Raw genomic sequence first — 27569 nt, forward strand, 5'->3', positions numbered from 1 at the left:
GACAAAGTGGTTAATTTCTACCTTGGCGGCTTGGATTATTGTGAAATCAATTACAGGGACACAAGTAAGCATGGGCATTCGTTATACTGTAGCCCAAATGAGGGATGTCAGAGCTATTTGCGTTCTCTAAGGGCACTAGCTCCACATTTTCCTGTCTTGAACTGTTTCATTAATAGCGTATATAAGGCAGTATCAAAATGTAAGATTATACAACATATTAATCTACTAAAAGTCGAGGGCTCGTACAAGGAACTAAGTCATTAAATAGAAGAAGTGTCAAGTAGACTCTGTCGTAATAATAGTCAAGACTTCATTTACGGTGATAGCAATATTAGAGTTTCTGTGGATGAAAATACAATAATAAAATTATTTGGTGAGATCCTTGATAATGTAGATAAAATTAGGGATGTATACCCCACAATGCATTGTGACAGTTGTGAGCAGATAAAGACAAAATACCAATTGAAGAGTCTAAGATCCCTTTAAAATAAGAAAGGTTTTGATGTAATGATGGCCACGATTTTAGAACACCTACAACAGGACATACCCAAAGATGACAGAGAACAACTAATTCAATGTACAGGTTGGAAAGAGGATGTCATAGATTCATTCTTTGTCTGTGATTACTGTGCTGGGAAAATGTTGAAAAGTCAGGAGAATGTCCGATCAGTATTAAATAACCTTCATATAGACTGTACACCGGAATGTATAAAGTGTTTAAATAATTTTGAAATGGCAATGATTCGATTTGTAATGCCTTGTCTTACGATCGTCAGATTAGGGCAAGTAACTGCATTGAAGAGACCTAGAACAGAACTTGTTGACGCTCTTAAGGGGAGAATAGTATATCTACCTGTTGATGTGCAAGCAAATGCAGATATTCAGCCTGAAAAACTTCTTAACATTGATAGTTTTGTAGTCATTGTCAATGGTCAGCCTACTTACAACAAGAATGTTTGGACTGCACTAATAGATCTGAGAAAAGTCCATGAAGCACTGTTGTGGTTAAGAGAGAACAACAGTCTCTATAAAACAATACATGCATACACCCTAGAAGATGTAAAAAAAATACTTGAAGCCCGTCTTGCTGAAAAAGCGGTTGGTGTTGATAATTTACCTGAAATACCGGAAGCTGCAATCCTTCAGAAACTGACAGAAAGCGCAAAATCTACATTGGTTGAACATTTTTCTGTCCAGCCTCTCAATTCAGCGGTTCCAAAAGACTTCATTGAAGATTTTAAGCAAATGAAAGATCTTGGTACTGACCAATTTCAAATCAAGAAACTAAAAGGTGAGAGCGAAGACTTATTTCAGGAAGAACTTGATCTAAAAGTGTTTCCAAATCTTTTCCCGAAAGGCAAATATGGCTTGCGTGAAAAGGAAAGATCATTTCGGATTAGGAATGCAGAATATTTTAAATCAAGGCTTCTTAGCAGACATACTAAGTTTCGTCTTGACCAACAGTTTCTTTTTCAAAGCTTCCAATTGCAAGAATTCTCTTACATTTATTATAGCGTCGGTCATATGTTGCGGACTGTGAAACCAAATCAAAATGCTCGTCAATTTATAGACAGGCTTCATTCCCGTGATGGAGAGAAGGAAGCGACTTTGTTTTCTGTTCAATCAAAAATCAGAGGATCTCAGCAGTATTTTCAATCTCTTTCCTTACAGTAAAGAACGATCTCTCTCCCATAGTAACTGATATGTTACATTAAAAGACGATCATTGGAATAAAAAGTTATTGCATGCATTGGACTTAGTTAGCTACTTGATCGTTTGAGGTTCGTCTCTTACTATTTCAAAGAAGAAAAAGCCGTAGGCTTTTTCCTGTTTGTAATATTTTCCTGTTTGTTATCAGGGTTATAGCGGTATCCGGGTTGCAGCGGTAGTCCAGGTTGCAGCGGTAGCTAGCAACCTAGTAAGAGACGATCACGTCCTATGTTAAGAAATATAAAAACCCATAGTTCCTAACAAAGGAGTCAGATCAAATATAATAAAGATCAAACTCTTCCCTATACTAACTTGCATACGCAACTTCACTATAGTTAAGATTACAGTATTTATATTTTCCAGGTTGTTACATTAAAAGACGATCACTGAAATAACAAACCATTCCATACATTGGACTTAGTTAGCTACTTGATTGTTTGAGTTTCGTCTCTTACTATTTAAAAGAAGAAAAAGCCGTAGGCTTTTTCCTGTTTGTATTTATAGTTAAAAAACGAACTCAAGTCCAAAGAAACTGAACACTGTGGTTCATTCATATTATCTTCATAATTTTAGATAGAATGTAAATAAACAAGTTTCTTTTTTAAATTTTAAATTGAAAATTATAGTAAAGAACGAACTCTTGCCCTTAGTTACCTATGTCTTGTCAAATTAGCTAATTAATTTCAGCTAAAGTTATTATGTAAACTGCAAAAATATTTATGTTATCTTAGCAATAATTTGAATCTTTTAATCCAAATCATAAATAGGGAATATGTAAGTTTCATCGGTATCATGGCTCTAGAGATGGCTGAAATCTAGTAAAAAACAAACCATGGCGCGTATTGAACTTAGTTAGCTGCTGATTGTTTGACGTTTACATGATTACACATAGCAGGAACTAGTAAAGAACGAATTACGCTGTCAGCGCTGTCCCCGAGACACCCTTTAAAGTATACAAACGTTAGCTTAAAGTAAATCTTTTACTCTTAGTTTAATTGTAGTGAAGTGCCTTTAACGTGTAATACACAAGGGAAAAAATCTTTGGCTTTTTCTAAGCTGGACTAGTAAAGAACGAACTACCTTGTCAGTGCTACCCAGGGCACCCTTTAAAGTATGACGTTATTCATCATCTTGTATACAAAGATGTAGTTTTTTTTGTCAAAAAATTGTTTTTAGTTTAAATATTATGGATTGTTATTTAAAAAAGCACGTGCAGGTTGCAATTTCCTTGAACACAAGCCCCTAAACAGCTCTCTATAGCCGCGTTTTCAGGCTCAGCGGGTTCGAACACGGGTTGTTCTCGTCTAGTTCCAAGTTTCTAGTTTTCATCTAGTTTTGTCTAGTTTCAGCGGGTTCGAAGCTTCAACCCCGTGTTTGATACACTGATGCACAACACTTAATGCACTAGACGAGAAAAACCCGTGTTCGAACCCGCTGATCCGTGAACAACCCGTCTTTAAACACGGGTTGTTTGCGTCTAGTACAACAAGCGTTGTGCATCAGTGCATCTAGTGCATCAAACACGGGGTTGAAGCTTCGAACCCGCTGAAACTAGACAAAACTAGACGAAAAACTAGAAATTTGAAACTAGACGAGAACAACCCGTGTTCGAACCCACTGAGCCTGAAAACGCGGCTTATGATGTCCCACTGCCCTGCTGGCCTCAAAGAAGGAAAAAACAGAAAATAAAGGACACATCAGTGCTATCCATGCAAAAAGTGATTCTCCTGGTTCTTCAAGACGGTGGAGTGTAAGTTTCATGCATAGGGATTTCGGCCATGGCGATTCCAATGGTATATTTTTAATTTCAATCCACTTTGGTTTCAAAATAATTAATTTTAGGTTTACTATTGGCTGAGGTTTGTCCTTTATTTACATAAGGGATCAATATGGTTCATCACAAATGATTCATCATAGAAGACACACAACAACAAACATCACAGCGATTCCAATATGTAATTAACGGACAATTAAACGAAAGAGTCAAAACCTGGATAATGTTGAAGATGGAAGGAATTATTTAAAGGAATTATTTTTGAAGTAACATAATGTGTCTTAGTTATAGTAAAGAGCGGACTCAAGTCCAAAGAAACTGAACCCTGTTACTCATTCATATTATTTTCATTTTTATGGCTAGTATTTATCAAAAAGTTCGTGGTAACGAACTGTATAGTAAGAACGACTCGTCTCAATAGTAACAGAAACTCTAAAAAATGGAATTTTGATACCAATAGATACATCAAAAGAATCGGAATTTTATGCTGATTTTAAATACATAAGTTTCATAAGTTTAGTCTAACCCATCAAAAGTAACGAGACTGAGAAAATTTGAGAAGGGGAAAACACCAACTAAAAGTTATAGAATCTTAAGGAAAATCGCACCATCAGATTCAGCGTATCAGAGAACCTTGCTGTAGAGGTTCCATTTAGTAGAAAACGAGAGTATTGTGGATCTTATTGAAAACGGAACAACTCAAAAATGTCAATCTGTATTAGAGCTGCAATTCTAGTCTTTGACCCATCCATACATCGCCTCCCTTATCCCCTACCAAACATGTAGCAGATAAGTTGGTATATTTCATCTCTCTAAAACCGTGATTCCCGACGTGGGGCACTCGCCTCACCGGTGGGGCATGGGAATATTTTGGTGGATCATTGGAAGCAAGTTGACACTTCGGCTGACAGAACTTTAGAGCCTTAATTAAAAAAAAAAGAAAAACATTTTTCATATAAACAACGTCACATTCATATGCATTTAGAGAGCAGAACAGATATATGATAGTATTGCAACGACGTCATGCACTGTACGAAAGGTGTTTTATACAGACAAAAATTTTCCTTCGCATACAATACACCAAGAGGACGACTCGAAAAAATATCATAGGCAGCGCAATAGCGCTGCCTAAGTAAAGAGGGATGTTGGCACAATGTATTATTTTTTTATTTTTTGTTGTTGTTTTTTGTTTTTTGGTTTTAGACCAGGGCACTTCGTATCAAAGGAGAGTTGTCATAGAAACTTCGAAAAGGGTTCATTTGATTGGAAATTGGAAGGGCTCGTGCCCTTTTTAATAGCGGAAAGTGATTGCAAGGCAACTACACCCCTTCAACGCCCACCATTTCCCCGAGCACATCCAATCAAAATTTTGAGATAGCCATTTTGTTCAACGTAGTTTAAAGACCTGGAAATTAAGCCTTTGAGGAGGACACTTCCTCACAGCTCTCAGGGCAAGGGTTGTAAGTTATGCCCCGGGGGTATATAAGGTTTTTATGGAAAGCGTTGTCATAGAAACTTCAGAGGGCTCATTCGATTGGAAAATTCAAAGGGCTAGTGCCCTTTTTAATGGTTGAAAGTGATTGGAGGGCAACTAATCCCCCTCTGACGCCCATCATTTCCCCAAACACATCCAATTAAAATTTTGAGATAGGCGTTTTTTTCAACATAGTTGAAAGTTCTGGAAATTAGGACTTAGAAGATGACAACCCCCCTCCCCACAGCCCTCAGGGCAAGGATTGTAAGTTATTCCCTGGGGCATATAAGGCTTTTATAGAAAGCGTTGTCGTAAAAAATTCATAAAGGGCTCATTCTATTGGAAATTGAAAGGGTTAGTGCCATTTTTAATAGTTGAAAGTGATTGGAGGGCAACTAAATCCCTCTCACGCCCACCATTTCCCCAAACACATGCAATCAAAATTTTGAGAAGTCCATTTTGTTCAACGTCGTTGAAAGTTCTGAAAATTAGGTCTTTGAGGATGATAACCCCCCTCAGAGCCCTCAGGGCAAGGGTTGTAAGTTATGGGCATATAAGGTTTTTATAGAAAGTGTTGTCGGAGAAAACTTCAAAATGGGTTCATTTGATTGGAAATGGAAAAGGCTAGTGCCCTCTTTAATAGTCGGAAGTGATGCCCTTTTTAATAGTCGAAATGATTAATAGTGCCTTTTCAATAGTCGAAAGGATAGCAACTAACCCCCTCTCACGCCCACCATTTCTCAGAACACACTCAATCAAAATTATGAGATAGCCATTTTGTTCAACGTAGTTGAAAGTTCTGGAAATTATGTCTTCTGAGGATTACAACCCCCCCCCCCACCCCTCAGAACAAGGGTTGTAAGTTATGCCCTGGGGCCATATAAGGTCTTTTATAGATAGCGTTGTCGCAGAAACTTCAAAAAGGGCTCAAACAATTGGAAATTGAAAGAGCTAGTGCCCTTTTTAAAAGTCTAATGTGATTAAAGGGCAACTAAGGGCAACTCTCACGCCCACCATTTCCCCAAACACATCCAATCAAAATTTTGAGATAGGCGTTTTTTTCAACGTAGTTGAAAGTTCTGGAAATTAGGACTTGGAAGATGACACCCCCCCCCCCCCCCACAGCCCTCAGGGCTGTTGTTGAAGAAAACTTCAAAATGGGTTCATTTGACTGGAAATGGAAAAGGCTAGTGCCCTTTTTAATAGTCGGACGTGATGCCCTTTTTAATAGTCGAAATGATTAATAGTGCCTTTTTAATAGTCGAAAGGATAGCAACTAACCCCCTCTCACGCCTACCATTTCTCCAAACACACCCAACCAAAATTTTGAGATAGCCATTTTGTTCAACATAGTTGAAAATTCCGGAAATTATGTCTTTGAGGATGACAAACGTCCCACACCCCTCAGGGGAAGGGTTGTAAGTTATGCCCTGTGGGCATATAAGGTTTTTTATATATAGCGTTGTCGTAAAACCTTCAAAAACGGCTCGTTCAATAGGAAATTGAAAAGGCTAGTGAGTAGACTAAGAAGTACTATTTTGCTTGCCTGTATAGGAATTCCCATGTTATTTGCTTGCCTGTATAGGACCATGTTATTTGCTTGCCCCAATAGCAATTCCTATGCTATATGCTTGCCCCTATAGGAAAAACATTTTATTTGCTTGCCCCTCCGTACCAAACAGGTTTTTTCTGGTAGGTAATTCTATTCTAGAGGTCAATAACTCTTTTAAAGAGAGTGACTATCCCCCATGCATCACAGGTTTTCCATTTTTTGTGTGTCAGTCGATCTGGTTTGGTAGGTATAATCTAGTTAGATGGGATATAATCACATTGCCTATTCAAAGGTAGCGTGCAATTGAAACTGTATCAATTATTTTATTCCAGTTTTTCTAAAAACCAGTATTGTCTATAGCTTAATTTACATAGGTTAAACTTCCAATGGTTAAGAAAGCGTAACGAGTAATTAAAGTATGGTTTTAAGTTGAAAATTGTGACGTAAAAATAACTCAGTTATTTGCTTGCGTGTATAGGAATTCCCATGTTATTTGCTTGTCTGTATTTTGTGTTAAATAAGTAGTTTTTATATCTTTTGAAAGGGCTTTACGGAGTTTGAGAGAGACTCACTTGCCTTATTCTGTGTGGTTTTTCTTAACTTGGCGGTCATTAAAAACGAAATTTTTGTGTTAAATAAGTAGTTTTTGTATCTGTTAAAAGAGCTTTAAGGGGTTTGAGAGACTCAATTGCCTGATTCCGTGTGGTTTTTGTTTACTTGGTGCTCGTTAAAAACGAAATTTTTGTGTTAAATAAGTAGTTTTTATATCTTTTGAAAGGGCTTTACGGAGTTTGAGAGACTCACTTGCCTTATTCTGTGTGGTTTTTCTTAACTTGGCGGTCATTAAAAACGAAATTTTTGTGTTAAATAAGTAGTTTTTGTATCTTTTAAAAGAGCTTTAAGGGGTTTGAGAGACTCAGTTGCTTGATTCCGTGTGGTTTTTCTTTACTTAGTGCTCATTAAAAACGAAGTTTTTGTGTTAAATAAGTAGTTTTTATATCTTTTGAAAGGGCTTTACGGAGTTTGAGAGACTCACTTGCCTTATTCTGTGTGGTTTTTCTTAACTTGGTAGTCGTTTAAAACGAGATTTGTGTGTTAAATAAGTAGTTTTTCTATCTTTTAAAAGAGCTTTACGGGGTTTGAGAGACTCAGTTGCCTGTTTCCGTGAGGTTTTTGTTTAGTTGGTGGTAATTAAAAACTAAAATTTTTTGTTAAATAAGTAGTTTTTGTATCTTTTGAAAGAGCTTTACGGAGTTTGAGAGACTCACTTGCCTTATTCTGTGTGGTTTTTCTTAACTTGGCGGTCATTAAAAACGAAATTTTTGTGTTAAATAAGTAGTTTTTGTATCTGTTAAAAGAGCTCTAAGGGGTTTGAGAGACTCAGTTGCCTGATTCTGTGTGGTTTTTCTTTACTTAGTGCTCGTTAAAAACGAAATTTTTGTGTTAAATAAGTAGTTTTTATATCTTTTGAAAGGGCTTTACGGGGTTTGAGAGACTCAGTAGCCTGATTCCGTGTGGGTTTTGTTTAGTTGGTGGTAGTTTTAACCGACATTTTTGTGTTAAATAAGTATTTTTTGTATCTTTTAAAAGAGCTTTAAGGGAGTTCGAGAGACTCAGATGCATAATTACGTGTAGGTTTTGTTTACATTGTGGTACTTAAAACAGACTCTTTTATGTACATACGACTAAGAAACGCTTCATTATAAATAAGGCTATCGTGTTTTTCCGAACTTTCTAGGGCGGGGCTAACTATTTAGTTTAAATAATTCTAGGACGACGAAGTATTTTTTTACTTAACAACTACATTAATAACGTCCAAGGTGATAGGACAGTATGACACAGAATTTATCAGCTACCGAGCGTTCAATGACTCCCCTCGCAATAACTTCCAAGGGTTTTATGACTCCTCCCAACAATGAATTCAGATGGTTTTAAGACTCATTTCACTAGTCATAACTCCGTTCAACCTTGAGCGAAGGTATAAAAAGTTGATGAAGTATTTCTTTACTTAACAACTACGTTAATAGCCTCCAAGATGATAGGACTGTATGACACCGAATTTATCAGTTTGAAAAAATCATCTTGTGGTGTTATATTCGAATGTGCTTTTTATTATTGTCTATGGATCTCGAAGAAATTGACTGTTATCATTGGATAGTGAACTATAATCTGTTTGAGTATGATAAAAGCTTGTGGAGTACTACATTACGTTGTATAAACAGACTGGGATTCTATGATAGATTGATTACACCACTTAATAATACTGGTCAGGAACTGAGAAATGTCCAGGAGGAAGTCAGTGAAATTTGCAGCTTTTTCAGAATTTAAACACTCTACGTAAAGGGCAATATACCTACAGATAAAGTTTTAATTCAAAAGTGTGACCCTAGGATTCCACTTTTCAATCTAGAAGAGTTTAAGTGTTCTAAATTTGAAGGGGGCTATCACCGTCCTGAAGACGAGGTTAGGCTCTTCACAGAGTGGATACCTAAGAACATACCTGAACGTTAAAAATCCATAGGACATGTTAAAAATTATTCTATATCACGGAACCATCGTTTTTGGATGTTTAAGAGTGAAATCTAAGTAATAATTTTATTTGAACATTTGTTGTTTTTTTTTTTTCTCAAAAAAAAAAAAAATATGTTAATAAATTTAAGCAATAAATATCTTTAAGCTTAACCCCTTCTTTGTTCTTTAGAATAGTTCTTTTGTAAGCAAGTAACAAACTCTTTCCTGAAGTCACCTCTTGGATACACAATGCAGAAACTTCATTTAAGAAACTATGAAAAAAAATTGTAAGTAAGTAAGTAACAAATTCCTTCTTGAAGTCACCTCTTGGATACACAATACAGAAATTTTTCATTAAAGAAACTATGAAAACATTCTCAGTAAGTAACAATTCATTTCTTGAGGTCAACTCGTGGATACACAATATACTGAAAATTCATTCAATAAAAGCGTAAATTATTTGTAATTACGTTACAAACTCTGTCTTAACTTAACATCTTGTATATGAATTTGATATACTTAATTCAAATAACTATGAAAAAATCGCAAGTAAGTAACTTTTTTCTCTTTATCACAAATAATTTTCACTTAGCTAAATGATGTAGAAATTTAATTCAAGAAATTATTGAAAAATTCTAAATAAATAATTCTTATATTTTTTCCGTTCAATTGATTGCGAGGATTTCTGTTAAATAAATAATTGTTATACTTTTTAAAATGGCTTTACGGGGTTTGAGGGGCTTTATTGTCTTAAGCCGTGTGATTGTATTTGTTCTTTACATGGTTTTCGTTCAAAGCGCGAGGATTTCTGTTAAATAAATAATTCTTATATTTCTTCATTTCGAATGAAAGCGAGAATTACTGTTAAATAAATAATTGTTATACCTTTTCAAATGGCTTTACGGGGTTTGAGGGACTCTGTTGTTTTAAGCCGTGTGATTTTTTCTTTACATGGTATTCGTTCAAAAGCGAGGATTTCTGTTAAATAAATAATTCTTATATTTTTTCCGTTCAATTGAAAACGAGGATTTCTGTTAAATAAATAATTGCTATACCTTTTAAAATGGTTCTTGTTTTAAGCCGTGTGATTTTTTCTTTACATGGTGTTCGTTCAAAATATTATATAACACCCCACGTGTGTATCCTCCTCAGTTGCAATAGGAAATTCCTCACGGGGCTCTGACATGGTCACGCTAGAATGCTTTATTCTTAAAACTGGTAAACATTCCCCATTACATAAGAATTAAAGACATCTTGAAAAACGTCTTGGAAATTTTTATGATATTTTCTAGACTTTCGTCAAGTGCTGGAAATGATTATATCATGAATCAAGGAAATGTGATAAAAAGAGTAGCAACAACGAAGTAATTGGGGTTTTTAATTGATGGATACTTGTCGCGGAAAAACCATTCAAGTGTGATAGCTGAAAAATTGAAAAATCTTTCGCGACTACCAAGTCGCGATTTTTTCGTATAAATATTTGAATCAGCTGCTCACCCCTGCTGTTGAAAATCTTTTACTTTTAGTAGAGACCGTCATGATCAAAATACAAGAAAAGTTGAAACCTTAACTCATGTTTAAGTTGTCTAGGAGCACCACTCGGGTATCTTAAGTATCGGGTATATTAAGTATGTAAGTATACTCGGGTATCATTTAAGTTTAGGAGCACCACTCGGGTATCTTTAGTGATTCTCCATCATGGTCCCCATGTTTGGAATTTATTGCCCGAATGTGAAAAATGCGCCTAGTCTTCTATCTTTTTCTTGTGTTTTCCTCTTTCTCTTTTTGCATTATTCCTTCATCAGTTGAGTTTCTTGTGTGTTGATTCTCGGTATGAATGTTGTTTTCATTATCTGAGAGGGATTACCTCGCTTGCCCTTTCAAGCTTATTGCCTTTCTTGGCAGGCGAAAGGTGAATAGTGTTTGTTTTCTTTTTTAATTAATGTATACTTAGTGTATCTCATATCTAGAAAACGTCTTGAAAATACTTGTCGAAGAAAAAATGTCTTTAAAAAATGTCTTGAAATGTCTTGAAACGCCTGGAAAAACATCTTGAAGAAAAAAGTCCTAACAAAACTCTCCCGATAGACGAACGGCCTTGAATATTCCCTATTGCGTAACTTGCACATGCATCTCTTAGAAAACATTCCCTATGACGTAATGAACACCTGCTGGCTGTCGTGGAATGACGGGATAGGAATGTCGTGGAGTCCAGGGTTCTCCTTAAAACCAAGGATAGGGATGTGTTGGAACGTATTATGCTGTCACTACGCACATTGCCTTTCCATGACCTACAGATTCTAGTTCAAATAAGGATAAATGTTTTTGTTAGATGGTGAAAAACAATTGCTAAAACTGGATATTTTGGTCACATACACAGTGAAAATATCCAGAGTTTTGTCATTGTTTTTCACCGTCTAATAAAAGGATTTATCCCTATTTGACAAAAAAAAATTGTATGTTACACTATTTGATAACTACCACTGTAGTCACTGATTCTGCTGTTACTACTATTTACAGCTTCATTCAAATAGTCTTAACTTGAAAGGTATTCTTCTCTTAGTTTTCGGCCTGCTAAATTTGAAACAAAGTAAAATTGTTGTTGCTTTTCAACACCGTCATAGATCATAGGAGTTCCCTCTTGTTAGTATATGACATTGTTAGGTCATTCTACTAAGGAAGAAAAATTTTAAGGAACAAACCCTTTGTAATCCTCTAAATTCAAAATATTTTGCCGTTTTGTGGCATACTGAATCACTTCAAAGACAGAAACTTTTAATCTTATTCTATTGTATAGGATTAACTACACTTCTTGTGTACTAAGGTTCTTCTATCAGCCCTGTAGTGTTTTGCTACAGCCAGGCTCTATCTCTGGGTCCCATATTACCACTCACTGCACCACCACCGGACTGTAACTTATAAATCATATTAAAGCTTATTCTTATAAACCATATGAAACCCTATTCAAATTGCAGGCTCTGTTTTAGTTACAAATTCTCGCCAAAGTCTTTTTCACTTAAAGCTGTTTTTTTATATCCTCTTTTGTTTATTTTCAATTTTGTTTTATAGAATCCTCTTGTAACAATGCTACGGACGAATATGAAAAAGCCACGCTTAATAAAGGTAAGTTTTAAACTATGGCCTATCTGTCTTGGAAAAAAGACCTCTGGAATCTTTTTAAGTGAAGAAAAGATACGAATAAATTCTTAAGCAAAATTCACAATATGGTACATTCGGAAACTGGAGGCCATGAAACAATCAAGATACAAAATGTGAAAATAACCATCAAAACAAAAATAAAAACAAACTTGAATCCTATTTATGATGACTATTAGCTTACCTTTCTGTTGCACTAGTCCATCCAGACTTTATATAAGCCCAAAGAAAACAAAACTGCGTCAAATGCTGAATCTGTTTTTGCCCGTTCAATAGACAAGAAAACAAATAGAGCAAGGTTACATGAATTGAGTTATATAAATTTTAATTGGAGTTAAACGTTAACATTACAAACAAACCCGAGTTCATCTTATACCACTTCGTTTTACGATGAGTTGGTGACATGGGCTGCTAATAGGGACCCTTTTTTAGAAGGAGATTTCAGATTAGGCTGTGAGGGAGGACAAAAAACACTCAGGATAACTTAAAACCTTTTGGTCCAAGGTAATAGAAAGGACCTCGCGGTTTGTCGTATGGAGTTATTACAGTCAAAGTTTCTTTACGTTTTAATTTTACACAAAGGAACCTTCAGAAATTACTTTTAGGGGACTATTTGGGCGAAACAGATTGAGACATTTTAGAGGATTATTTGGGTGAAACAGATTGAGACATTTTAGAGGATTATTAGGGCGAAAAAGATGGGGACATTTTAGAGGATTAATTGGGAGAAACAGATTGAGACATTTTGGAGGATTATTTGGGCGAAACAGATTGAGATATTTTAGAAGATTTTTTAGGCAAAACAAATTGAGAAATCTGACGATTATTTGGGCCAAACAGATTGAGACATTTTAGAGGATTATTTGGTTGAAACAGATTGAGGCATTTTAGGGGTCTAGGATAAACGAAAAGTACTAATATTCGTTGCTGAAGGTCACTGGCACTCTTTATTGTAAATCTTATTCATATTAATAGTTTGAAAGCAGAAAGCTTCTTTCATTAAAGATTGTGTTCCTGATTTTTCTTAATGTTTAATATTTTCCTCCCACAGAAATAAGATATTCTTTTTCCTTGAATATTCTCGTTTATTTTATTGAAATTGTTTAATAATGATAAAGGCTATCTCTTTATGGAGAATATTAAATTGGTTTCCTACGGTTATTATTGTGTTTAAACTTTAAATAAAATGAAAACTTTTATGTAGAGTTAAGATGTATTTGTTTACTTTTCATGGCAAAAGTTTTTCAAAGCTTTAATGTTCTCGTCAGTTTTATTTAGCAATGATGTCTAGGATAAACGGAAAGTACTAATACCCGTTGCTATATGTCACTGGCACTCTTTATTGTACATCTTCTGCATATTAATAGTTTGAAAGCAGAAAGCTTCTTTAATTCAAGATTGGCTTCCTGATTTTTCTTTGTTTTTAATATTTTCCTCCCACGCAAATAGGATATTCTTTTTCTTTGAATATTCTCGTTTATTTAATTGAAATTGTTTAATAATAATAAAGGCTATATGTTTATGGAGAATATTAAATCGGTTTCTTTTGGTTATTATTGTATTTAAACTTTAAATAAAATGAAATAGTTTCAGTGAGTTGTTAAGGAAGTTTGACAATGGTGAATCCTATATTATTGAGATGTCTTTTGCGAGAAAAATATATTTTAGGGAATACAGCTCAGAGGTCTGAGGCAGCATGTTGGGCATAAGGTTACCATTTTTCTCCCCATGGTACAGCTTCAGAGAATTGTTAGGAAGTTTGAAAGGTGAATCCTATATTATTGAGAAATCTTTAGCGAGGAAATATATATTTTAGAGAATACAGCTCTGAGGTCTGAGGCAGCACATTAGGCAGAAGGTTGATATTTTTCTCCATTAGTTATATTTTCAGAGTTGTCAAGGAAATTTAGCATAGGTGAATCCTATATTTGAGACATCTTTTAGTGAGAAAATATATATTTTAGAGAATACAGCTCAGAGGTCTGAGGCAACATGATGGGCAAAAAGCTGCCTTTTTTCTCCATTAGGTATAGTTTCAGAGAGTTGTTAAGGAAATTTAGCATAGGTGAATCCTATATTTTAAGATATCTTTAGTAAAGTTGCTTTCAATCAATCTGATTTTGCATTGACTGTTCAGAGGCCTATTATGCATCCTAAAGAATCACAAACTTTTTTTAGTTTTCTCGTTTATTTGATTTAAATTGGTTAATAATAATAATAATAATAATAATAATAAATGTCATAATGAGCTTCCGAGATCTAGGTTTCAGAAGATTTCAGTTAAATGTCTTAAATAGTGACGATATTTAAGATATCTTTAGTAAAGTTGCTTTCAATCAATCTGATTTTGCATTGATGGTTCAGAGGCCTATTATGCATCTTAAAGAATCACAAACTGTTTGCTTTTTTTTTAATTTCTCGTTTATTTGATTTAAATTGGTTAATAATAATAATAATAATAAATGTCATAATGAGCTTCCGAGATCTAGGTTTCAGAAGATTTCAGTTAAATATCTTAAATGGCGACGAAGACCACACTGCCTTTCCATCATTAACAATAAGAAGAACAACAGGGAAATTTTTCTACAAGGCAGTGGAAGTTCGTTCCACTGTCTTGTATAAAAATTTCCCTGTTGTTCTACTTATTGTTTATGTTAAATGTCTTTCTTTTTGTTTGAATTTTCTCATCTATTTTATCGAAAATTGGTTAATAATAATAATAATAAACAACATAGTGACCTTCCAAGATATAGATTTCAGGAGATTTCAGTTAAATGTCTTTCTTTTTCTTGGAACATTCTCGTTTATTTGATTGAAATTGGTTAATAATAATAATAAACAACAAAGTGACTTTCCGAGAACCAGGTTTCAGTAGATTAGTTTAATTTTAGTTACTTAACACACTCAAATTTCTCTTAGAAGTAATAGGTGTTTTCTTAACAGTATCATAGTTTTTTTCTAAAAGCACCAACCTTTCCGTCAATGAAAAGAAATTTTATATAAAAGTAACAATTTTTCGTCAATGATAAACAGTTATCACTTAGAAGTAACAAGTTTTTTGGCAAAGATACCAATTTTTTCGTTATGATAACAAGTTTTCTGCCAGGAGTAGCAAGATTTCCTTAACACTAACTGATAACTGATAAGGTTTTATATTTACATCAAACAAATAAATAAATCAACCACCAGAAGCAAACTTGTCTAGGCTATACACCCTTCAAAAGAAAACCCTGATATATACATCGCTGTCAACAACGTAAAACAATAAATAAAAAGAGAAAAGAGAGAAAAAAAAGCACGGCACAACCTCCTCCAACTTAGTGCAGCCCCAAAAAATTTTCTCTTGAAAGTATCAACATTTTCCATTAATGCCAACAAACTTTTACTTAACACACTCATATTTCTCTTAGAAGTAACAGGTATTTTCTTAACAGTAGCAAATTTCTTCTAATAGCACCAAGTTTTCCGTCAAAAATAACAAACATCTCATAGAAGTAACAATTTTTTGTCACTGATAATAAGTTAAAGTAACAAGTTTTCTGTCAATGTTACAAAAATTTTCGTAGAAGTAAAAAAATTTGTTATAATAACAAGTTTTCTGTCAGAAGTAGCAAGTTTTCCTTATCACTTACAAATTTTCTCCATCGAAGTAGCAACTTTTTCCTTAAGACTAATAAACTTTTACGTAACACGCTTAAATCTCTCTTAGAAGTAACAGTTTTTTTCTTAGCAGTAACAAATTTCTTCTAATAGCACCAAGTTTTCCATCAAAGCTAACAAATTTCTCTAAAAAGTGACAATATTTGTCAATGATAACAACTTTTCTGTTCTGTAGTAGGGTTTCTTTCAAAGATACCAAATTTTTCATAGAAGTAACAATTTTTTTCGTTCATGATAACAAGTTTTCTGTCAGAAATAGCAAGTTTTCCTTAACACTAACAAATTTTCTCTTCGAATTATCAACATTTTCCCTAAATACTAACAAATTTCTACTTAAAACACTCAAATTTCTCTTAGAAGTATTAGATATTTTCTTAACAATAACAAAATTTTTCTAATAACACCAACATTTATGTTTCATCAATGATAACAAGTTATCTGTTAGAAGTAACAAGCTTTCTCTCAATGATACCAAATTTTTCGTAGAAGTAACAATTCTTTCGTTATGATAACAAGTTTTCTGACAGAAGTAGCAAGATCTCCTTAACAATAACAAATTTTCTCTTCGAAGTATCAACGTTTTTCATTAATACTAGCAAAATCTTACTTAACACACTCAAATTTCTCATAGAAGTAATAAGTATTTTCTTAACAGTAACAAAGTTTTTCTAATAACACCAACCTTTCCGTCAATGATAATAAATTTTTCGTAAAAGTAACAATTTTTCGTCATTAATAACAAGTGATCTGTTAGAAGTAACAATTTTTCTGTCAATGATACCAAATTTTTCATAGAAGTAACAAATATTTCGTTATGATAACAAGTTTTGTGACAGAAGTAGGGAGATTTTCTCAACACTAACAAATTTTCTCTTCGACGTATCAACATTTTCCTTAACATTAACAAACTTTTGCTTAACAAACTCAAATTTTTCTTAGAAGTAATAGGTATTTTCTTAACCGTAACATATATTTTTCGAAAAGCACCAACCTTTCCGTCAATGATAATAAATTTCTCTTAAAAGTATCAATTTTTCGTCAATGATAACTATTTATCAGTTAGGAGTAACAAGTTTTCTGTCAAAGATACAAAATTTTTCTTAGAAGTAACGATTGATACGTTATGATAATAGGTTTTCTGCTAGAAGCAGAAAGATTTTCTTAACACTAACAAATTTTCTCTTCGAAGAATCAACATTTTCCATTAATACTAACAAACTTTTACTTAAAATATTCAAATTTCTTTTAGAAGTAACAGGTGTTTTCTTAACAGTAACACATTTTTTCTAAAAGTACCAACCTTTCTGTCAATGATAACTACTTATCAGTTAGAAGTAACAATTTTTCCGTTATGATAACAAGTTTTCTGTTAGAAGTAGCAAGATCTCCTTAACACTAACAAATTTTCTCTTTAAAGTATCGACGATTTCTATTAACACTAACAAACTTTTACTTACCACACTCAAATTTCTTTTAGAAGTAACAGGTATTTTCTTAACAGTAACAAATTTCTTTTAATAGCACCGAGTTTTCTGTCAAAGATGACAAATGTCTCATAGAAGTAACATCTATCAAAGATACCAAATTTTTCATAGAAGTAACAATTTATTTCGTTTATGATAACAAGTTTTCTGTCAGAAGTAGCAAGTTTTCCTTAACACTAACAAACTTTCAGTGGAACAAGTAAACATCCGCTCAGACATACATGCATTGAGAGTAAGAGAGACAAAAAACACATACAAATATATAGATTCAGTAATATAAACTGACAAAGACAGACAATGGGACAAGCGACTACTTACCCAAACACACAGACTTACAGAGTGAGAGAGACAAAAACACATACAAACACATAAACGCAGACATACAAACTGACAAAGACAAACCGAAAAAGAAATGCACTGGGACAGGCAAGTACCCACCCAGACACGTAGGCCTAGAGAGTGAGAGAGTCAAAATCATATACAAACAAATTTATTTATACGTACAAACCGACGAAGACAGGCGGGGGAACAGGCAAACACCCGCTCAAACATACAAAACGACAAAGACAGGTAATGGGACAAGCAAGTACCCACCAGGACGCACAGGGTTAGAGAGTAAGAGAGACAAAGACACATACAAATACATAATCTCCGACATACAATCCGACAAATACAGGCACTGGGATAAACAAGTACCCGCCCAGACACACATGCCTAGAGAGTGAGAGAGACAAAAACATTTACAAACAAATAGATTTATACATGCACACCGACAAAAACAGGCAGTGGAACAAGCAAACACCTGCCCAGACACACACGCAAAGAGAATAAGATAGACAAAAACACATACAAATATATAGATTCAGACATACAAACCGACAAGATTTATACATACAAACCTACAAAGACAGGCAGTGGAACAAGCAAACACCTGCTAAAACATACATGCAAAGAGAGTAAGAGAGACAAAAACACGTATTAATATACAGATTCAGATATACAAACCGACAAGATTTATACATACAAACTGACAAAGACAGGCAGTGGAACAAGCTCATTCGATTGGAAATTGAAAGGGCCATTGCCCTTTTTAATAGTCGAAAGTGGTTGGAGGGCAACTAACCCCGTTCTCACGCCTACCATTTCCCCTAACAAATCCAACGAAAATTTTGAGAGAGCTATTTTGTTCACTGTAGTTGAAAGTTCTAGAAAATATGTCTTAGAGGATGACAAACCTTCCACAACCCTCAGGGCAAGGGTTGTAGGTTATGCCCTGTGACCATATAAGGTTCTTATAGATAGCTTCAAAAAGGGTTCACTCAATTGGAAATTGAAAGGGCTAGTGCTCTTTTTAAAAGTTGAAAGTGGTTGGAGGGCAACTAACCCTCCTTTCACGCCCACCATTTCTCCAAACACATCCAATCAAAATTTTGAGATAGCGATTTTTTTAAACGTTGTTGATAGTTCTGGAAATTGTGTCTTTGAGGATCCTCCCACAGCCCTCAGGGCAAGGGCTGTAAGTTATCCCTTTGGAAATATAAGGTTCTTATAGAAAGGGTTGTCAAAGAAACTTCAAAAAGGGATAGTTCGATTGGAAATTGAAAGGGCTACTGCCCTTTGTAATAGTACAAAGTGATTGGAGGGAATCTAACCCCCCTCTCATGCTCACCATTTCCCCAAACACAGCCAATCCAAATTTTGAGATAGCTTAGTTGAAAAGTCTGGAAATTAGGTCTTTGAGGATGACAACCCCACCAGAGCCCTAGGGTAAGGGCTGTAAGTTATTGCCTGGGTGTGTATAAGGCTCTTATAAAAAACTTTGTTGTAGAAACTTAAAAAAAGGCTCATTCGACTGGAAATTGAAAGGACTAGTTCCCTTTTTAATAGTCGAAAGTGATTAAAGGGCCACTAACCGACCTCTCACGCCCAACATTTCCCAAAACACGTCCAATCAAAATTATGATATTGCAGTTTTTTTCAACTTAGTTTAAAGTTCTGGAAATTAGGTCTTTGAGGGGCGACCCCCCCCCTACAAACCACAGGGCAAGGGTATTAAGCTATACCCTGGGGGGCAAATGAGGTTTTTTATAGAAAGTGTAGTCGTAGAAACTTTAAAAAGGGCTTATTCGATTGAAAACTGACAGGGTTATTGCTCTTTTTAATAGTTGAAAGTGATTGAAGGGCAACTAACCCCTCTAACATCCACCAATTCCCCGAACACATTCAATCAAAATTTTGAGATAGCCAATTTGTTTAAAGTAGTTGAAAGGTCGGGAAATTATGTTTTTAAGGATGACAAACCACTCACAGCCCCCAGGGCAAAGGTTGTAAGGTGTGCCCTTGGGACATATAAGGTTTTTTATAGAAAGTGTTGTCGTAGAATCTTCAAAAAGGGCTCATTCAAATGGTAATCGAATGGGCTAGTGCTCTTAGTAATAGTCAAAAGCGATTGGAGGGCGATTGCCTCCCCGCGCCCATCATTTCCCCAAACACTTCCAATCAACATTTTGATACAGCCATTTTGTCGAACTTAGTTGAAGGGTTTGGAAATTATGTCTCTGAGTATGAAAACCCGCCCTCCCACAGCCCTCCGGGATAAGGTTGTAAGTCATGGCTTGGGGGCATATAAGGTTTTTGTAGAAAGGGTTGTCTTAAAAGCTTTAAAAAGGACAAAATCGATTCGAAGTTGAGAGGGCTATTGCTCTTTTTAATAGTCGAAAGTAGTTGGAGGGAGAATCACGAAAGCATGGTTAATATAATTTTTGGAGGGTGCTCATTGGTTTGGTAATCAGACGTTCTCGTGCTATTTTTATGAGTCAAGGTGATCAGAGGGCAGATACCCCCTTCTCCTCCCCCCACACAAACACTTTGTATTGTGCCGAAATGTATCTAATAGAAATTCTGAGATAGCCATTCTATTGAAAATAGTCTAGATATCGCATTACAAGGCTTTTCGGGTTGAAACAAACCCCAGAGACTAGGGGCAAGGGTTGCAACAAATGCTCAGGGGGTATTTCAGGTTTTTATGGCAGGGATGGTTATTTAACTTTAGAAGAGGCTTATTTTTTCCCCTGAAAAAGACAATGTCAATATAAAACAAACAGAAATTAATTTAAAATAACTTCTTCCACAAAATAATTTTTTTTTTTTTTAAGTAAAGAACAAATCAGAATCAATGAATAAATGAAAGCAAAAGCAAAGAAAAATTAATATAAATAACAGAGTCAAACTCAAACAGAGCAGAAATTAATATGAGTTGGGTTCTAAAACCCAATGCTTTCTAAAAGCCAGAATATAATTTGTACTTTACTGAAAAAAATTGTTTTAAATGTTTTCATTTTTATAACTTTAAGAAATCAAAAATTTATTAAGATTTTAAGGAATAAATATCAGTATATGTACATTAAACTGATAATGCACGTTTTTTCAGTAAGTTCATTTGAATTTTGTTAGAGTTAGAGACATATGAAGCGGGAATTAATCAAGGTTCAGTCAGATACGGACACTACTTCCAGCTCACAAGTGGTATACTTCTTACAATATGGTTAACAAAATAGTTATCCCAAAATTTTTATTGGATGTGTCTGGGGAATGGAGGAGCGTGGGACGGGGCTGGCTGCTCTCTAATCCTTTTGAATTTTAAAAGGGCACTAGAACTCTAAATTTTCATATCGAATGTGCTTCTTATGAAATTTCCACGGCAGCATCTTTTATACGAAAAGTCTTGGTGAATAGAAGAAATGAATAATGCAATGTGCTTGACTTGTGGTGGTTGTTAGGTTTAACAATTATTGGACTTTATTTCTACGTGTCTTAAGTTTAGTATGGCTCTGCACTTTTTCCTGAAAATCTTTTTGGTAAGTTTGTTATTAAGTTTCAATACATAGAATCCTATATACTTCATGACATCGTCGTATTACTGAGCTGCCAACATTTCATTTGCGCATATATTGAATTCTGAGTTTGCCTTGCTTTTTCTTCTGTATTGTGTTACTTGTATGGCCACTTTTTTTCTTATTTTTGCCACAAATTCTGCAACATAGTATTTTTCACCACTATATTTGTAGGCTTGTAATATCGATGTATAAGACATTGCAATATTCTTGAAAACTGGCCCCAAAACTTTAGATACTTGAAATCACGGGTATCTAGCTCCCGAGTAATGGCTAAACAAAATAATATTGGGCCAATAAGAGATGTGGTATTATAGACCTTACTGCTGCCATAGCCAGATGCGTTGAAGCTTACAATAACTGAATCAATGGAAACTCATGGTGTTTCTTGTAAAACAGTAAATATATCGATATTTTTGCTATTATTTTTCTTGTTAGTGTACTGTATAATCATTTGGTTAATTATTGTGCATTTTTCGTCTTTTTCTTTTCTTTTTTTTTCTCTTCTGATATACTCCGTTTGTTATGGTGTTTACAATGGACCATAAATAAATTCAATTCGATATTTTGTTTTGGGATAATGTTCCCCTGAAATTGGGGCAAAAAAATTTCCTAATCTCTGTTTTTCATGCATTTTCATTTTTTTTCAATGATCAGGGTCGCACTGAATATAAAATTTAAATCAATATATGATATAATTTTGACCTATTAGATGTTGGCCAGAATTTCCTTTTTCTAAAAGCCTTGGAACTTTAATCAAAGCTTGTAAGGTACGTCTAATAGAAATTAAGATCCTTGTGTACAAGATTAGAAGGAAGACAGCGAGATGGCAAATAGAAAATATTGCCTGACTAAGATTTGAAGCTTAAGAACAATAATTACATGTTTATCTTATATGTAACTTTTTTTTGTAGGATGGCGGCTGATAGGTAAAAAAGGACATTGCTTCACGCAGAATGGCTGTGGGTCGTCCTGGTTTTGAGTAAGTTGAGAATAAATGTTATAAGAATTGATATAAATAGTAACATTACATAACATGAACTAAGGAAACACAAATCACAAAAATATACTTTTCTGCTCCATTTACCAACCTGTAACATACTCATACCATACGTCATTACATTCACCAGCAATCTCTCATCAAATTTTCACTTTCCATACACTTCATTTGTCAACTCACTGGATTGGGGCTGGGAGGGCGTAAAGAGGGGGGCTTTGTATAGATTTGCATGGGGGAGGCGCATTCGTAGCTTTGTGTCCGGGTTACAGCGGTAGCTAGCAACCTAGTAAGAGACGATCACGTCCAGTGTTAAGAAATATAAAAACCCATAACTCCTAAAAAAAGAGTCAGATCAAAACAAAAACCACAATTTAAGCTGCCTTGTTCAAAACCCCCATATAAGAAACTTTCTGTCCCTTGGCTTGAACAGCAAGGAAAATATATGTGCTTGAAAATTAAAAAAAGTGGCAGCTACTACAGCATTCTGCCTAAGCGGCATCTTTTCTTCTTTTTTTCCTTCCACGGATATTTTCATCCACAGATAGCTTGACACTGGAACATCGTAGAGAGTTGTTCTATGGCTCATTTTGAGGAAAATTATTGGGGCTAAAAACCTTTTTGTAATTAAAACAAATTATTCTTAAAATAAATTTAATTTTTGTACGAAAAACTGCATATTTCATGTTAAAGATTGATCAATGACGTCATAATAGTAGGTTGTAGCCAGGTCGTCTCTTATTATAGTAAAGAATAAACTTCCAGCCCATAGTAACTAAAATAAGATTATATTCGAGTTTTTATATAAAGGAATATTTTTTATAAAGGAACTTTTTATGTTGATATAATAAAGGAAGTTTTCAAACAGTTCGTGGTAACGAACTGTAAGTAAGGAGCAACCCGGCTCAATGGTAACCGAAAGTCTAAAAAACGGAATTTTGATACCAATAGATACATCAAAAGAATCAGATTTTAATTGTGATTTCAAAAATATAAGTTTCATCAAGTTTAATTTTACCCATCAAAAGTTACGTGCCTGAGAAAATTTGGCTTATTTTTGAAAAAAGGGCAAAAAACACCCTAAAATTTTTAGAACCTTAATGAAAATCACACCATCAGATTCAGCGTATCAGAGAACCCTACTGTAGAGGTTTCAAGCTCCTATCTACAAGAATGTGGAATTTTCCATTTTTTGCCATAAGAAAGATGCGTGTTTGTTTTTTGTTTTTTTGTTGTTTTTTTTCTTTTCCCCAAAGGTAATCTTATTGACCCAGTGGTCCTAGAATATCGTAGAAGGGCTCATTGGAACGGAAATTAAAAGTTCTAGTGCCCTTTTTAAGTGACAAAAAAAAATGGAGGGCAACTAGGCCCCCTCACACGCTCATTTTTTCCCCAAAGTCACCCAATTAAAATTTTGAGATAGCCATTTTGTTCAGCATAGTCGAAAATATTATAAATATGTCTTTTAGGATGACTTAATCCTCCACAGTTCCCAGGGGAAGGGCTGCAAGTTATGAACTTTGCCCATTGCTTACATATCGTATTGGTTATTGGGAAGTATACAGACATTTTCAGGAAGGATTTTTTTCTGGTGGGGGGGGCTGGAGGAGGCGGTTACTCGGGAGAATCTTTCCGTGGAGGATGTTTCTTTTTGGGGTAAGGGACATTTTTATGAAGGGGGCGCCGGATTTCCAAGCATTATTTAAAAAAACGATCAGAAATTAAATTTAAAAAAAACAAGTTTTTTCAACTGAAAGTAAGAAGCAACATTAGGACTTAAAACGAAAAGAAATTGTTACGTATATGAGGGGGTTCTCCCCCAAGTAAATACCTTGCTCTTTACGATACAGTTTTTTTTATAGTGCTTCAAAAAGAGAGGTATATTGAATTTAATGAAATTTTGGATTCAGGGATTTGTGAATTAAAAAAGATTTTAACTTTTGAGTTAAAGAACATGACATTGACTAGGAGGAAAACCCCCTCATATACATAATGACATATACGTAATAAAAAAAAATTTAAAAAAAACAAGGGATACGGCTCAATAGTAATCGAAACTTTTAAAAACGGAATTTTGATGTTAATAAATTTATCAACAGAATGGGCTTATAATGTTGATTTTAAATTTTAAGTTTAATATTACTCATCAAAGGCTACGAGCCTGAAAAAATTTACCTGATTTTTTAAAGAGGGGGGAAACACCCCCTACAAGGGAAAGAATTTTAATAAAAATCACACCGTCAGATTCAGCGTATCAGAAACCCTATTACATAGGTTTCAAGCTCATATCTGCAAAAATATGCAATTTGGTATTTTTTGCCAGAAGAAAAATATACGAATATAGAAGTTCGTTACGTAAGTTAATTTGTAAATTACGTCAGAACCAAATTTAGAGACAGCCATTTAGCAAAAGAAAAGTAAAATTCTTATGCAAATTTTGTTTACTTATTCAATGACGGTGAGCCAAAATAAAAGCTGCATTAACTAAAAACGATCAGAAATTAAATAAAAAAACAAGTTTTTTAACCTGAAAGTAAGGAGCGACATTAAAACTTAAAACGAACAGAAATTATTCCGTATATGAAAAGGGCTGTCCCCTCCTTAACGCCTCGCTCTTTACGCTAAAGTTTGACTTTCTCACAACTCTATTTTTGTTAAACAATAAAAAATTTAGCGTAAAGAGCGAGGCGTTGAGGAGGGGATAGCCCCTTTCATATACGGAATAATTTCTGTTCGTTTTAAGTTTTAATGTCGCTCCTTTCTTTCAATTTAAAAAACTTGTTTTTTTTTATTTAATTATATAAAAGAACGTTCATTATGATGTAGAGATAGCTAACACCTAGCAAAGAACAAACCACGAGATATAGTAATTAAATAGCTACATTATAAGACGATCATTGGAATAACAAATAATTGCATACATTGGACTTAGTTTAGCTACTTGATTGTTTTAAGTTCGTCTCTTACTATTTCAAAGAAGAAAAAGCCATAGGCTTTTCCTGTTTGTAATCATTTATCCTCTAGATCGACCTTCTCGTTACCCAATGTCATATCATCACATTCATTTATCTCCAGTCTTAGCTACTTAGTATTCTTAACATTAATTTTCATACCTCTTCTTGCACCTTGAACTTCCCAAATGCATTCAAAGAACAAAAATAAAAAACAAATGACTGTATTGCAATGACGCCATGTACTAGTATAGAGGCTTCGTACTTGTCACAGCCATAAATGGCTTAATATTAAAAATTATTATATATAATTATCCAAACATTTCCCTAGAGTGTGACCCAAAAACACAAATTTATAATTGACGAAAATGATAAGTCTTTTGAAGGAAGGAAAAAGCGATTAGAAGATGAGCCACATTGAGAATCTTTGAACAACAAAATTTGTGTCCATCCCCCTGAACCATCAAACTTGAAAAGACCGAAAGGATGGCCCCAAAAACGTAAACTAACAATTGCTGAAAATGAACAACCTTTACCATGAAACGAGACAAGACCATTCCGAACAGCTAAAGCAAAGGGCATTGAAGAAAAATCCTGAAGTAACGATTATTAAAGATGATCTAAGGTAAGGACCTCGTTAGACAATTCAGTAACAACCAGGCCTGTTCGACTGTGCATAACTCTGCAATATTGAAATTACGCAGTAGCATAATTATCATTGCCGTTTGTCTTTTAACCGCAGAATCCATGCATCGTTTTCATTTGTGATACTCCTTGTCGTATGTCATCTAACCGTAGATTGTTTTTTTGCTTCTTTTTGATTGCGATTCGTTGCGATGCGACATTTTTCCGTGCCTTCTGCTTTATCTGTTTGGATTGGTCTTATCGCGTTTGATGGTCCGGGTTGTTAGGCAACAATAACTTCAATCGGATCCTGCATATTGACATTGAATTCAATATTGTCTTAGAATTTACCTCACTGAATTCTGCACATTCGATTGTCCAGATTGTTAGAGGACAACTTTTATGTTTAGGTGTCTTTTTGTTTCAGTTGACCGAAGGTGTTTTAGTTTAATTGAGAGCGATTGCACGAGAAAAAGTTTTTTTGCGCTGTCTCCTAAGTTATTCTAACTTATCCAAATTTGCCATTGTTATAGTTCCAAAACCCTGTAAAGACTGAACCTCTGTAGGTAGCGGGAATGTCGCACGATGTCATGACGTCATCATAAAGGACCACAGGTTCGATACGATCACCCTGGGGAAAAAACAAGTTTACCAAAGTAGTGATTTATCTAGACAGTTTTTTCTGGCCAGAAAATGATAATTTGTCAATTTTCTGAATAAATAATCGAGCTGGTTTCGAGGGAAAAATTTATGAATACATACATGATTGTTGCTCGTTTTAAGATAGGAGAATAAATATTTGTCCTCTGGAATGCAAATTTCATTCAAGGAAGAATATATAGGCAAAACGAAGTACTAACTTTGGCTTTGACCTCGAGACTCCAAACTGGAACGTTTATATCCTTTGTCGTGTGATCTAGCCATGCTTAAAAGTTAGTGTAGCACTATCGGAGTATTACTGCGTGCAAAGCAACAGAGTTATTATTCACGAGGTTTCCAGAGCTAGACCATGTCCTCATCATGGATTTTATAGGCAAAGTTTTCCGCGCTTTTTAACTTATTCTGTTCGGTCCAGTCTCCATCGGTAATTCTTAAAGCTCAAAAGACAAATCAGACACATTCGAAGAGGCTTTTTTCAGAATTAAAAAAATAATCAAAGCTTAAAACGAACAGAAATTATTACGTACATGAGTGGTTGTACCCTCTTCAATACCTCACTGTTCACTCTAAAGCTGTTTAGTATTTTTTTTAAGCTTGTTATTGTTCCAATTAAACAGTCCATGTGTTTCAACAGTCATTCTTAAAGAATTGGGACAAAAAGTCTAACTTTAGCGCAAAGAGCGAGGTATTGAGAGGGAGCAACCCTCTCCGTATATGTAATAATTTCTGTTTTGTCGTTTTGAATTTTGATGTTGCTCATTAGATTCAGTTGAATAACCTTATTTTCTTTATTTTATTTCTGATTGTTTTTTAAATATTTCCGGTAAATCTGGCTGCTCTACATGAAAATCCTCTCACGGAAACTTAATCCCACTTAAAATACCCCTACCTTAAAATTCCCCCAGACAGTTCTATTGTTGCTGAAGGCTCCCTCCTGAAAAATTTTTTGCGGACGATTCCAGCTGAATTTTTTTCTGCATACTTTCATTTAAAAGAATTTAATTTTGATTGATTTTCAAATCATACTGGAAATCCCCCCTCCGTAGAAAATTTTTGCCACAAATCACACCTCTCCCACCTCAGTAGAAAGTTGCTCCCACGGGAAATTAACCCTGGAGAATTT

General features: G+C 34.5%; 1 long non-coding RNA gene across 1 annotated transcript in view; it reads left to right on the forward strand.

Moving 5' to 3' along the window:
- Positions 1–27569, forward strand: part of LOC148945140 (uncharacterized) — a 161270-nt gene that overhangs the window by 116817 nt on the left and 16884 nt on the right. The window contains exons 2-3 of the long non-coding RNA XR_016142738.1: positions 12091–12144; positions 22129–22196. This is a non-coding gene — a long non-coding RNA (uncharacterized LOC148945140). The remainder of the gene's footprint in view (positions 1–12090; positions 12145–22128; positions 22197–27569) is intronic.

Source organism: Artemia sp. Qi Xiang Cuo, chromosome 13 (assembly GCF_049724085.1).
Source record: "Artemia sp. Qi Xiang Cuo chromosome 13, ASM4972408v1, whole genome shotgun sequence".
NCBI classification, from domain to species: Eukaryota; Metazoa; Arthropoda; class Branchiopoda; order Anostraca; family Artemiidae; genus Artemia; species Artemia sp. Qi Xiang Cuo.